The sequence below is a fragment of the Zootoca vivipara genome, chromosome 10 (assembly GCF_965207765.1).
Source record: "Zootoca vivipara chromosome 10, rZooViv2.hap1.1, whole genome shotgun sequence".
NCBI lineage: Eukaryota > Metazoa > Chordata > Lepidosauria > Squamata > Lacertidae > Zootoca > Zootoca vivipara.
The window spans coordinates 51,996,512-52,011,286 of NC_142593.1; positions in this window are offsets into that span (position 1 = coordinate 51,996,512).

Genomic DNA, 14,775 nt, shown 5'->3' on the forward strand with positions numbered 1-14,775 from the left:
AGAGACTGCTCTTTTTTCTTTTTGGCACAGAGAAAAGAGGAGGTCAGCAAGTTAACAAATTACACATGTTCCACCTGGACAGGCCATCAAAAAGCTCATTTTACTTGGACTTTTTGTCCCCTGCCTTCTCTATCTAGATATGTATCTAAATGATGGAGAGCTCAGCTCCAATTCATAAAATATTTTACCGGGGAGTCAAACTGATCTAATAGACCCATTTCTCATTAAAAAGGTCAATGCGATGAACATCTGATGCTGTATAACTGTCTGATTCAATTTGGCAGGTCAGGCTTGACTAACCCAATCCCACGATTGGTCTCTGAATTCCTTTATATTGAAAGAAAAGAGGGAAGCGGGTTCATAACAAACTGTTGGAAATTAGCAGCTCCAGCCTTTTCACTGTTTAAAAATCATGCCCTTGCTTTATTGATCAGATCAAATCAAATTTTCTTCATTATGCATGATTGAGCAAGAGTTTCATACCAGGCTTTAGCCGACCAAATCTATCAACAACCAAGCCTAAATTCCATGAGGCATCGAGATTACACTTTTGGTAATTTGTTCAGTCATATAATTAGGGAGAAAAACTTGGAGAAGGAGGGGGAGGTGGACTTTGTAGATGTGAGCTCTGCAGAGCTGCCAAAAAAAGTAAACTTTTGATTTTGTGCATTTTTTTAAAAAAAACCTTCCTTTCTCTGCAGCTAAAACCCTGCAAGAACCTCTGTGCTATTGAGTCAGAAAGGCGATGCATGGCATAAATAAATGAAGGCCAAATTAGACATAAAGCAAAAGATCCATTCTCCACAATCTTGTTTGGGGAAACAGCAACTGCGATTTGAATTTAGACCACAGAGCTGGTGGAGAAAGGTTTAACACTTCTCCAAGTACCATTTTTCTGCTTAAATGCTGCCCCCACCCTCACAAACTGTTATTTGAGAGCCAGTATGGTGGACTAGAACAGGGGAGACCTGGTTTCAAATCTCTACTGATCTCTGAAATACACCAGGTGATTGGGGGCCGATTAGTCTATCAGCCTAATGATAATCTACCTCATGGGATTATTTTAAGGATAAAATTGGAAGAGGGGAGGAGAAAGTGTATACACCTCGGAAGAAAGTTCTTCATCATTCCTGAAGAAATTATGAATGGCCTGAGAAGATCCTGGCTATTCTAGGAATGCAATAATAATAATAATAATAATAATAATAATAATAATAATAATAATAATAATATTTATACCCCGCCCTCCCCAGTCAAAACCAGGCTCAGGGCGGCTGACACCAGTAAAATTACAATAAGACATAAAAGAAAGAAAAACAATTAATTAAAATACAGGTTAAAATACAGTTTAAATTTTAAAATGCAGCCTCATCTTAAAGTAGCCCAAATCAAAACCATAAGGGAGGAAAACATAGGGGTCAGACTGAGTCCAGCCCAAAGTCCAGGCGGAACATCTCCGTCTTGCAGGCCCTGCGGAAAGATGTCAAATCCCGCAGGGCCCTGGTTTCCTGTGAGGGAGCATTCCACCAAGTTGGGGCCAGTACTGAAAAGGCCCTGGCCCTAGTTGAGACCAATCTAACCACCTTATGGCTCGGGATCTCCAAAATGTTGTTATTTGTGGACCTTAAGGTCCTCCACGGGGCATACCAGGAGAGGCGGTCCTGTAAGTATGAGGGTCCTAAGCCACATAGGGTTTTAAAGGTCAAGCGGTCTTTTGCCAGATGAGACCAATTTTTAACCCAGTATCATCAATTCTCCAAGGCAAACCTCCAGAGGTTTTGGAGGTTAACACACACCATCCTTGACCACTGGGAGTCGGAGCCTAAAACGTCTTGAGGGCACCAGGTTGGGGATGTCTGCTCCAAGGTCTTAGGCTGGAGAAGCTCTGGCCTTCCAGAGGTTGTTGAACTACAACACCCATCAGCACCTACCAACATGGCCAATAGTAAAGGATGATGGGAGTAGTACTGCAGAAACATCTGGAGGGCCAGAGGATTCTCCATGTTTGTCTTGGGCAGAGATCATTTACCTCTACCTGATCCTTTTAATCATAAACACCAGGGACTGATAATGATAATTTCATTCATACCCTGCCTTTCCCCCAATAGGACCCAAGGCAGCTTACATGTAAAAATGACAACTGCTAGAAACATAGAAAAACAATCATTAAAAAAACAATTAAATATTGATAGAATTAAAACTATCTATATAAAACCTATTAAAACCATTAAAATAATTACAACGAAACAGCACCAGCACCAGTCCTCTCATTAAAAGCATTCAGTTCCCAAAAAGCCTGCTGGAACAAGAAGGTCTCCCCTTGCCAGCAGGACAACAATGAGGGAGCCAGCCTATCTTCTCTAGGGAGGGAGTTTGGGCTTGCCGATCAGAAGGTCAGCGGTTCGAATCCCCGTGAGGGGGTGAGCTCCTGCTGCTCGGTCCCAGCACCTGCCAACCTAGCAGTTCGAAAGCAGGCCAGAAAGTGCAAGTAGATAAATAGGTACCACTCCGGTGGGAAGGTAAACAACGTTTTCGTGTGCTGCTCTGGTTTCTCCAGAAGCAGCTTAGTCCTGCTGGCCACATGACCTGGAAAAACTGTCTGCAGACAAACGCCGGCTCGCTCGGCTAGTAAAGTGAGATGAGCGCCACAACCCCAGAGTCGTCTGCGAATGGACTTAACTGTCAGGAGTCCTTTACCTTTACCTTTTTTATGTCTGTTTAAAGTGCTTTAAACATACAGTGTGAATGTGGCCCTAGCTGGATTTGCAAAGCTAAGCAGGGTCTTGTATGGTTTCAAACTGGATGGGAAACTGCGTGTTGAGATTCCTGCATTACAGGGATGGGGGGGTTTTGAAGGGGTGGAAATTGATTCTTATTATGTATTGATCATATATTATTTATTGTATTCTTGGTTGTTGTTTTTTGTAACTTGTAAATTTTGTAATTCCTTGAATAAATAAAGTATTTTTTTTTAAAGAGAGATTCCTGCATTACAGGGAGTTGGACTAAATGACCCTCGGAATCCCTTTCAGCTCTACAGTTCCATTATTCTTTGACTTTTCCTTGGCAAATGAGAACAATTGGAGAGCATTCATTCTTCCTTTAATTCCCAATTAAGAACCCTTTCTTTATTTTTGGCCCTTGGTTGGGCACTGCCATCAATTGCTAAACTACACTGTGTAAACACCATTAATATTTCTTTGTTAAGCTAGCAATAAGAAAACCATTTGTCTGTTAAATTAAACCACGGTCATGAAAGTGATTTAAAGGATAATAACATCTCTCTCTTTCTGTAACAACAAAGGGGGAAGTACTTAAGGATTGGTGGGTAAGTGCCCAACATTTTGTGTCAGAGAACCGCATAACAAGAACAAGACAACAGTCAAAAATCCACCTTGTGTTTCACTTTTCCGTTTACAAGGAACCAAAACTTACATTTTTGGCTTGGCTTATGTTATTTATTGATTTCCAACATTATATCCTGCTCCTTACTTGAAGGTCACAGGATGAGACACAACATAATACCAACTTGTTCTTGGCATCCATGGTGTATGTATCGAGAGAACATGGAGTGCGCCTCTGGGGGTGAAGTCAAACTGCTGCGTTAGCAACACCAAAATGACCTCCCCGGGTTGCAAGCCAGGGCAAAGCCCATTACGCTCATAGAGTGTAGTGGGGGTTGCGGACGAGCCCAAAAGAAATCTGGGAGGGGGTGGGCTGTAGTTAGGCTGAGTCACGGGGCGTGCCTTTGAGTTTGATTGACAGCCACTTCTTACTTAACGACCACGTTAGTTTTGTTTCCCCCCACTCTTGGAAAAGCCTGCGAATCTCCCGCCCGCCCACCGCTGCTTTTAGGCTTAGTCGACACTGCTTGCCCATTTTGCGGGGGTCGCCTGTATTCAGGGGCCCAGTAGGAATTTTGCCACTTGGCTGATTGGCTGTTGCCATTTGGTTTTTGCCTACTGACAAGCAAATTGTCACAACTTGTTAGGTTGGCCATTAGGCTTTGGTTAATGGTATAGGAGGGGTTTGGTTAATGGTATAGGAGGGGCATGGCATAAAAATGCCTACCCCCCTTACTTGCTCCTTATAGAAGTATTCCGTTAAAGGAATCCTGGGGCTCAGGGACTCTAGTCCATTCATCCTGCCATAGGCAAGGATGGTGCGTCCATTACAGAGCCAAGCCTTGGGGAACACTCCTTGGGGGAGGAGAGTGCCTGTGAACAGTACCTCCAATCCCTTGGGGTGTTTACTTGACTTACCGACCATTAGGTAAGTCAGAGCTGGTCCTGACCCAAATGGGTCAGATGGAATTGGTCCTGCCCAACCAGGGCAGATGGAATGGTCCTGACCCAATGGAGGTCAGATGGAAATGGTCCTGTCTCTTAGAGTGGACAGATGGATTAACCAAAGCCTAAGCCAACACTCAGAATTAAAATGTATTTTGAATAAAGTTGTGGCCAAAATAATGCCAAAAAACCCAAACCTAAAATATCGTGTCAGTTGTGAGTTATTTTGGGATTTCTGGGGGGATTTATCACGCAAAGTGTATAGAGGTCCTGGGCTGCCCAGATGACAGGACCCCCCTCTCAGCCTTGCTGATGTGGTCCAAAGGAAAGCACAGCAATATGTTTGACACCAGGTTGGCTGCAGGAGTTGCTGGAAGGAGACAGGGCAGCAGAGGTTTAAAAACATAAGAGCTGGATCAGACCAAGGGCCCATCCTGTTCTCACAGCGTATCACAGCATCCTGTTCTCACAGCGGCCAACCAGGTGCCCAAATGGGAAACCCTGAAAGGAGAACCTCAGCACAAAATCACTATCGCCACTTGTGATTCCCAGCAAATAGTATACAGAGATACACTCCCTTCAACATTGGAGATAGAACATGACCATCATCATTTATAGCCTTCTTCTCCATGAGTGTGTCTAAGCCTCTTTTAAAACTACAAGCAACTCCTCATTTGGTGCATTCGAGGCATGAACAGTGACTGTGTGCATCGTCGTGAACCAGAAAGTGGCGAAAATGGTGTGAAAATAGCATCTAGCAATCCCATGAGCCTTTGCAAGTGCAATCCCAGGAGGCTTTGCACCAACCTTTGAGGGCTGTGGAGAGTTTGGAGTTTGAGCAAGGGTGTTAGAAGGGAGCGATTGTGGTGGATTTTTTCGTTTTTTAAAGGGGTTTTCAAGGGTTCCCATAGGTTTAGAGGACGCCTGCAGGCCTTTTCAATGGTGTTCCCAATATGTCTGATTTCACTTTAAAAATGCCTCGGACGTCGCCTGCATTCTAGGCTGCCTCAACAGACGTATAGCTCACACAGACTTAAGAAACCATTTCTAAAGAATAGGGGATCGTCCTGATGGCTGCAGGTTTTTCATTCTCTGTCTGTCTCGGTCCATTTCCAGCCAGCTGCCGCTCATGTTCTGGGAGGCCTGAATAATGCTCTTGCCATATGACTGACAGGTTCTGCGCAGCCCTGAAATCCACCCCACCCCCCCCGTCACAGCATGCCTTTCTAATGCACCATAAAGCATTGGGAAGGGACCCAGGTGGCGCTGTGGGTTAATCCACTGAGCCTAGGGCTTGCTGATCAGAAGGTCGGCGGTTCGAATCCCTGTGACGGGGTGAGCTCCCGTTGCTCGGTCCCAGCTCCTGCCAACCTAGCAGTTCGAAAGCACGTCAAAATGCAAGTAGATAAATAGGAACCGCTATAGCGGGAAGGTAAACGGCGTTTTCATGTGCTGCTCTGGTTCGCCAGAAGCGGCTTAGTCATGCTGGCCACATGACCTGGAAGCTATACGCCGGCTCCCTCGGCCAATAATGCGAGATGAGCACCGCAACCCCAGAGTCGGTCACGACTGGACCTAATGGTCAGGGGTCCCTTTACCTTTACCTTTAAAGCATTGGGAAAGGGTGGCATTTCAGAAAAGCAGAATGAAAACCCAAGCTGCTGCAAACCAGCCCTCAAAGCTGAATTGTCTGGTGGACCTGCTGCATTCAGAGACATGCATCAGGCTTCCCATCCATAGCAGATGCTCCTCTATAGATACAGACCCCAATGGGCATGACACAGCCAGTGCCTTGAGCTTTTGCATTGAGCCCGAACTCTGCTGATTAAGGTTGTCCTTCTTTGATAGCCTTGAAAGCTTTTCCTTGTAGGGAGCCTATCAAAGGCTAGCCAACAAAAACCAAGGACACACAGGGCTTGCCCATGGTTTTCTCTCCATCATCCCAGATCTAGGAAGAAGTAAACCGAGGGTGCAATCCAGCAAAAAGAGGGGTGAGGAATCTCTAGAGGTCAAAGAGAACAGCAATTGCCAGACCTTTAGAAGGCATCTCAAGGCAGTCCTGTTTAGGGAAGCTTTTAATGTTTGATGGATTTCTGTATTTTAGTGTTTTATTGGAAGCCGCCCAGAGTGGCTGGGGGAACCTGGCCAGATGGGCGGGGTATAAATAAATTATTATTATTATTATTATTATTATTATTATTATTATTATTATCTGATTCAGCCACATTTCCTTCTGGACCATTTTTGAGGGACCGCATGTCAGTGGTGGGCGGGGCCAGAGAGTAGGGCAATGAGTTGAATTTTACCTTTGTACAGAAGGCTACACACTCACGCACCCTTCTCCATCCTCCATCCGGCAAGAGGCAGTTTCTTCTAGCAAGGCATAATCACTAAAGGAGGGTATGAAACGGGGCCAAATATGGGCTGGGAAGAGGGGAATGGACAGGGGGTGCCCTGGGGAAAGTCGTAAGGGTCAAGAAGAGAGCCCTGGGTGGCCTCGTTGAGGTTCCTCACCTCTGATCTTAAGTTAGTTGTGTGACTAGGATGGAACAAATATCAATGAAAGATCAAGGATTTCATGGAGAACAAGGCTATCAATGGCTATCAGCTATGGGCTGAGTTCTATCTCCACTGCCAGAGACAGTGGAGAAGACCAACACCTGGGAATCACAGTGATGTTGTGTTCAGGTCCCGCTTGTGGGATTCCCAAGGTTGTCTGGTTCATCCGCTGTGAAAACAAAATGCTCGATGCAGCATGCTCCTCTTACATTCTTATTACAAATTTTTGTCGACGAGGAAAGTGACTTCAGGTGCCTGAAGAGGGACATGTTTTGCTGGTTTTCCAGGCAACATTTGCCATGGGTTTGTGGGCAGGGGGAGGTTTATCCTTAGTCGTGGTGGCAGGGCCGTCTTTACCCAGAGGTGTAAAGGGTGCAGGGTACCCAAGTGCCGAATTCTGGGGGGTGCCAAATGTATACCTACTGTATACCGGTCCCTCTTGATCGGCGGCAGCGAAAAGCAATGGAGCGAAATTCCCCGCCCCCCTCCTCTGTCGCTCTGTTACTCTGTAGCGTCCCTGGCGAGTCAGGAAACAAAAGCAGTTTTTTCCGCTGCATTGTTGTTACAGGTGAGAGATTCCCCTCCCCCAAAAGAAAAGGTCAACAACATTGGCTTTTCCCCTCCCAAAAAAGCTCAATAAAAATTAATTGGGGGGCGCTAAACTAAATTTGGGGGCGCTGGGCGGATCTTTGCACCCCAGCGGCGCATATGCTAAGGACACCCCTGCATGGCAGCTTCATGAATGCTTTTTTAATATTTTCTTTTGATAGGGCCACAGATAGCAGCAGTGGCGACCCCAGAACTCCCCCTCTCAGGAGCCTGGTGGACATTTTCTTTTTAGGTGACAAGATCAGGGAAAGCGCTGAGGAAGAAAAACCGAAAGAAGAGGACCTTCGGTGCTTCTGATCTGACAGCTGCTCATTCAGCCTGGCATGTGTCAGAGAAATCTCCTTCGTCGGGAGCTGCAAAACCGTTCGAGTTTCTAGCTTTGCCAAATCAGGATCAAACCTTAATGAGGCCCAAACATTAGCTACCTTTTTATTGAAGCACCACCATCTTTAATTGAAATCTCCTTCCCAGGGTGCTTTAAAAGCCAATCCCTTTTCCCAGGGAACTATGGGAACTGTAGCTCTGTGAGAGGAATAGGGGTCTCCTAAAAACTCTCAGTGCCCTTAACAAACTACAGCTCCCAGGATTCCTTTGGGAATGCCGTGACTGTTTAAAGTGGCATCGTAATGCTTTAAATGTAGACTGCACATGGGGCTGAAAGATCCAGAAGACACAAAATGGAAGAAAGCCAAACTAAATGGTGGCTCATCTGTTTGCATCATAGCAGTTCCTTGTTGCCCCTGATCGTTCCTTGGTCTGCTGCTGCTATTTTTCTTGTGTCCCACATACATATGCATTTCCTCCTCTTGGGATTGTGATCTGCTCTTTGGGTCATTTTAATTTTATTTCATTTTATTTTTTTCACACCAGAAAAAAAAAAAGATTGCAGCAATGAATATACACACCGTGCTCTACTGCGCTGTAGGTGTGGGAAACAAGAAAAGCGAAGGAGGAAGGTGCTGGAAATATCTCTCTGAGATTGTACGAGAGCCAAGATTGCTCAAGGTCGCTACGCCGCCTCCCTGGAGGCGAGAAATCTAAGTGTCTCCGATGCATCGATGGATGTGTACAAGACCAAAGTGGCAGGGGGGATTAAAATATCTTGAAATGAAGAAGTGCTAGAAGGAAAATGGCATAGTGGAAGGATATCCTGCAATGTCAACCCTTATAAACACTTAGGACGTTGCTGGATACGTCTCGGTGATATTTGCTGTTATGAATATTATCCTCAATGTAGCACTGTTGATATGAATGGTTCTATACAAAACAAGGGAAGGCAGGACCCAGCCCCAAGGCAAAATAAGAGAATCATGGAATCATAGAGTTGGAAGAGACCACAAGGGCCATCCAGTCCAACCCCCTGCCAAGCAGGAAACACCATCAAAGCATTCTTGACATATGCCTGTTAAGCCTCTGCTTAAAGACCTCCAAAGAAGGAGACTCCACCACACTCCCTGGTAGCAAATTCCACTGCCGAACAGCTCTTACTGTCAGGAAGTTCTTCCAAATGTTTAGGTGGTAGTTTGAATCCATTTCTCTGTGTCCACTTCTCTGGAGCAGCAGAAATCAACCTTTCTCCCTCCTCTATATGACATCCTTTTATATACCGCCCCTTAACCTTCTCTTCTCCAGGCTAAACATACCCAGCTCCCTAAGCCGTTCCTCATAAGGCATCGTTTCCAGGCCTTTGACCATTTTGGTTGCCCTCTTCTGGACACGTTCCAGCTTGTCAGTATCCTTCTTGAACTGTGGTGCCCAGAACTGGACACAGTACTCCAGGTGAGGTCTGACCAGAGCAGAATACAGTGGTACTATTACTTCCCTTGATCTAGATGCTATACTCCTATTGATGCAGCCCAGAACTGCATTGGCTTTTTAGCTGCTGCATCACACTGTTGACTCATGTCAAGTTTGTGGTCTACCAAGACTCCTAGATCCTTTTCACATGTACTGCTCTCAAGCCAGGTGTCTCCCATCCTGTATTTGTGCCTTTCACTTTTTTTGCCCAAGTGTAGTACTTTCTCCTTGTTAAAATTCATCTTGTTTGCTTTAAAAGAAGACATGATCCTGCCCTCTTTTAAAGTCATCCAAGATGGTGGCAATCAATGCTTCTTGTCCACAGTTCAACTATGAGCTGCATGAAGAAACACTTTCTATTATCTGCCCTGATTCTTCCAGCAGTCAGCTTCCTTGGATGTCCACGAGTTCTAGTCTTAAGAGGGAGGGAGGGAAACGTGTGTCATATAAGCAACAGCAGTTCTCTGTGTTTAAACATTCAAGCTGGCAGGGAAGGAAAATATATTTGGGCTGCACATTGATCCCATTCATCCAATACCATCAAAACATAACTAGGATTACTTGAGGGCTTCACTGTTTTGTTCCCCGTTCCGATACGATTCTTGAAAATGTGCAAAACAAATCTATCAACATAAAGCTAAAGTTGGAAGGCTCATGGGAGTTACAAGGGTCTGCAGGTCTTAGCCATAATGGAGTGTTTCCCCAGGTAAACAACTTCAAAGCATCCACCCCATAGGGCCTGGCATGCTGTGCAAACCTTATTTGCAAGTGACATATTGAAATAATAAAACCGCTATTTGCACTGTTGAAAATGGCTGAGAGGCACAGCAAAATTGCAGAAGGATATCTAGGCAAACCAGCCAAGCAGGGCTTTGTTTCTTAAATACCAAAGGAAATAGAGTTGACACAGAAGTTTAGCCAACCTTCCAGTTTTTTAGGGGTGTTGTATGAAATGAGTCCCAATTCCCTTTTTCATTCTTTAAACAAATAAACTCATCAAGAGGGTTGTCATCTCAGACTTCAAGTGCCCCTATTGTCCAGGGACAGTCCTGGATTTACAGAATTTACAGGATTTACAAAAGCCATCCCAGTTTCTGATTTGATCCTGGAATGTTCCGCTTTTCCTTAGCGCGTCCCTATTTTCATTGGAGAAAAGTTAGAGGCATTTCAAGCCAAGGAGATAAGTAACTATACAACCTTTAGAAGACATCTAAAGGCAGCCCTTCATAGTTTTATTATGTTGGCCAAATGCAAGCCTTTTCTGCCCCCCAACAAAAAAGCTCTCCACCTTTTCATTCATTGCTCCTATCTCCTGGCCAGGGAAAGAGAGAAGGAGCAATCTACTTTGGCTTTTGCTTTGTACGCTCTTACAAGCTGCTCAGAAACATCGTGCACAATGGGGAGGGTCTGCTCTGCATCCAAACCTCTTAGGTCCCTGCCCAGTTTCCCTCTGGAGCAAAACCAACTCCCTCTAAAGCCCCTTCCTGCCTGGCTTCTCCTGCGGACAGGGGAAAAGGCATTGATCTGTCCAATGAGCTGAATTGGTGACGCCTTCTGAAATCTGAAATCCCCATTTTGTGCATTTGGGGGAAGGGGAGTCCCCGGGCAGCTGTGGGAGGGGATGCCTGGGCAGAGGCGGAGCTAGCTGTTCCGGCACACCGGAGCGGAGCACCCGGGGGCGGGGCCATGGGGCGAGGCTAGTGTCCCAGGGGGTGGGGCCAGCGTACCAGGGGGCAGGGCCAGTGTCCAAGGGGGTGGAGCAAGCCGCCCATGGCAGGCTGCTTCCTGGGCGAGGGGGGAGGGAGCCATGCCACTTTGCCAGCAGCCTTCCTCCCTCCTTCTTCCTGCAACGGCACACCGCCTGCCCACAACTCCCAAGCCTCCCCCGAGCTGTCAAAACGAAGGGCGAAGGAGGGAAGGCTGCTGGCGGCTCGGGGTAGGCTTGGGAGTCACGGGGGGGCAGCGTGCCAAATGTCACCTGCCTCAGTGATTACACTCGGGGCGGAACACCACCACCACCCCTTCTTCCACCCCTGTGCCTGGGGGCTGTCTGTGCAGCTGATCCATCCGAGATTCACCTGCTGTCACCAGGATGCTGCAGTTGCTTACACATTTGCTCAGAAGTTTAAAACATTAAAAAGGAGGGGGGCGTTTATATATCCCCAAATTCAACATCTTAAATGTCCCTGGACCCCAAAATAAACACTTGCATACACCTGCACAATCACAACACTGATGTTTGAGAGAGCCAGTGTGGTGTAGTGGTTAAGAGCGGTAGACTCGTAATCTGGGGAACCGGGTTCGCGTCTCTGCTCCTCCACATGCAGCTGCTGGGTGACCTTGAGCTAGTCACACTTCTTTGAAGTCTCTCAGCCCCACCCACCTCACAGAGTGTTTGTTGTGGGGGAGGAAGGGAAAGGAGATTGTTAGCCGCTTTGAGACTCCTTCGGGTAGTGATAAAGTGGGATATCAAATCCAAACTCTTCTTCTTCTTCTTCTTCTTCTTCTTCTTCTTCTTCTTCTTCTTCTTCTTCTTCTTCTTCTTCTTCTTCTTCTTCAAAGTTACTATGCTCCCAAAATGCTTATAAATGCATGATGACATTGCATAGTCTACACACACACACACGTACTTATTTGGGGTTTTCTTTTTCCCTCAGGCTTCCCTCAATGCAATACATAAATTCAAAGACTTTTGTGCTTGAAATGCTGCAGTTCTGTGTGTTTCCTCCAATAACTTTTGTGCTTGACCAGGAGGAAATGCTCAAGCATGGATACTGATGTAGAATAGAATGCCCCTATTTTCATCTGAGGAATGTTTGGGGGGGGGTATGCTTAGAGTTCTTAAGAGAGACCCCCCTATTCCCCTCACAGAGCTACAATTCCCAGAGTTCCCTTGGGAAGAGGGGTTGGTTGTTAAACGACACTGGGAATTGTAGCTGTCTGAGGGGAATAGGGGTCTCTCCTAACAATTCTCGGGACCCTTAACAAACTACAGCTCCCAGGAGTCTTTGGGGGAAGCCATGATGACTGTCTAATATGGTACCATGGCACTTTTCACATATGGGACTCAGCTACATTAGTCAAAATACAGCATTTTGAATGTGTTATAAACATGCAACACCAGATGGCACCAGAGAGCACAAAACCTTTCTATAGCATATTTACATAGGGGTTTTTTTCCTTTTGTTATAACGATTTAATTTCAGACTTATTTATAGTGGTTTCTTCCTGTGTGTAGATTCACCCGTGGTGTGAATGTGGCCTAAAGTTTCTCAGTTTTCCAGTGTTAAGTTCAGCTCCCCACATTTGCACATCAGTTGGCAATCTTTTATTTTAAAAGGCCATATGCAAAATTCATCAGCCTTTCAGTGTATGGCAGAGACCCTTGAAACCACCTAGGAAACGGTGTGGTACTGAGTCAACGCCCATCTAGCCTACTATTGTCTATACTGACTGTCAAGGGCTTCTCTAGGATTTCAAGCAGGGCTCTCTCTCCCAGCCCTACTGGAGATGGCAAGGATTGAACCTGAGACTTTCTGCATACCAGGCAGAAAATCTACCACTGAGCTATGGCCCTTTGCCATAGTTGGCAGTGGCATAGGACTGGTTTTCTGGAATCACTCAGCACTCAGGACCAGGAAGCATATGTTCCAGGAAGGGAATATCCTGTCTCCAGCTTTGCATTGTCAGGCCAGCTTCAGTGGCATATGGGTAGCAAATTGGCATGGGCTTGGGGGACTTCTGGCCCCCATCCAAATCACCATTTCACCCACATTTTGCAAGATCCTTAGTTTCACTCCAGCGTCTTTCCAGGTCATCTTGCTTAACTGACCGGAAGGAGAATAGAACATTATTAATATAATGTCCACTCTGTGAATAAGCAGAACAATGAAATTCAATTTTCTCTCCAATTATCATATGCCCAGTGAGTGTTTAATGGGAAATATAAAGCCTTCACGGTTTCTCCCATTTTCTGTCACGCACACACCACTGCCTTCTCCTCTTCCTCCTCCTCCTCCTCCTCTCTCTCTCTCTCTCTCTGACCAGATCAGGTTCACTGGTGCAAGCTCAAAATAATGGGGTTGCAATAATCAAATTGCAGTTTTCAAACTTTACTGTCACTCCCCCCACCCGGCCCACCCTGCAATTTCAAATCAGTTTTCTCTTCCAGAAAAATGAATTCCTTGGTGAAAAACACACCATTTGGAGTCTGTAATAAGATGTAGCTGGATCAGCAAGCAAGGACGCAAATGGGAGCAGCAGGCAAGATTTCAGCTTGGACAGCTGCTTATCCTAATGTGACTTTTCATCCCAGAACGATCACAGCATGTGTTGCTGAATATAGCATAATATCTCTCTCTCTCTCTCTCTCTCTCTCACACACACACACACACACACACACACAGCCATATTCCTAGTCACCACTGGGTGGCAATGTAGAAAAAACACAAACACAGAAGAAGAACTTGAGAGTATTTCTTTATGTACAACTGCTCTGGGTTTTTTATTTTATTTTTTTAAAATGTATTTATTTATTGCCAAAAGCAGTGGTTCTCAAAGGGTGCCGGGTGCCACACTGGTGTAGCAGGAGAGGAGAGCAACTGTGGCAGAACTAATAAAAGAAACATTTAAACATATCAGGGCAGGATAGTATCAAAATAATTGTGTTTATTAGCAGAATTTGAATAGATATTGTTACAAAATGAGAGCAAAAGCAACAAGTGGTACTGCAAGCTCACACCTCTCATTGAGTTTGCATACGTATTTAAGGTACTCTTTTAAGAGACTCTTTTATAATTATATTTTGGGAATGATTCATCTTCTTATGTAGCTGCATTGTTTTATACTTTCTGGATTTCCCATGCAGCACCTTAAAGACCAACTAAGTTTTTTATTAACTTAGTTGGTCTTTAAGGTGCTGCTGGAAGGAATTTTTTTATTTTGTTTCGACTACGTCAGACCAACACGGCTACCTACCTGTAATTGGATTTCCCATGATCATATTATAAAGCAGTTGTTTTCTGTAGGTCACAGGTTCCCCATCCCCGGTGTAAAATATGAAAATGCATGAGAAATGTAATTTTCACACATACACCATTCAGCTGTTCATTTTCTCACTGGACCTTCTTTGCATTTGATATGAATAATAATAGGACATGCCTCCCTCTTGCATGGTTGGGCCTCCTGGTTTCACCTTTGCACTATTCACGTGCGTGATGATTATGCATTGGACGTGCAAACCACGTAGTGAGTGTAAGAGACCAGAGGTGGGGGGACTTATGACCTGCCAGATGTTGAGGGACTCCAGCTCCCCTCAGCCAAAGCCAGCAGGGCCTGTGGTCATGGATGATGGGGCTTGTAGTCCAACATTTGGAGGGCACAATGGCGGACACCCCATCTCAATGCATGCTCAGTGCAGGACTTGCAGTGCAGGTTGCAATTCCAGCATCCACGTCAGATGAACATCCAGCTGCGGATGAAATACCTGCAGCAGAGGAGAGCACATACCGTATCAGCTTCC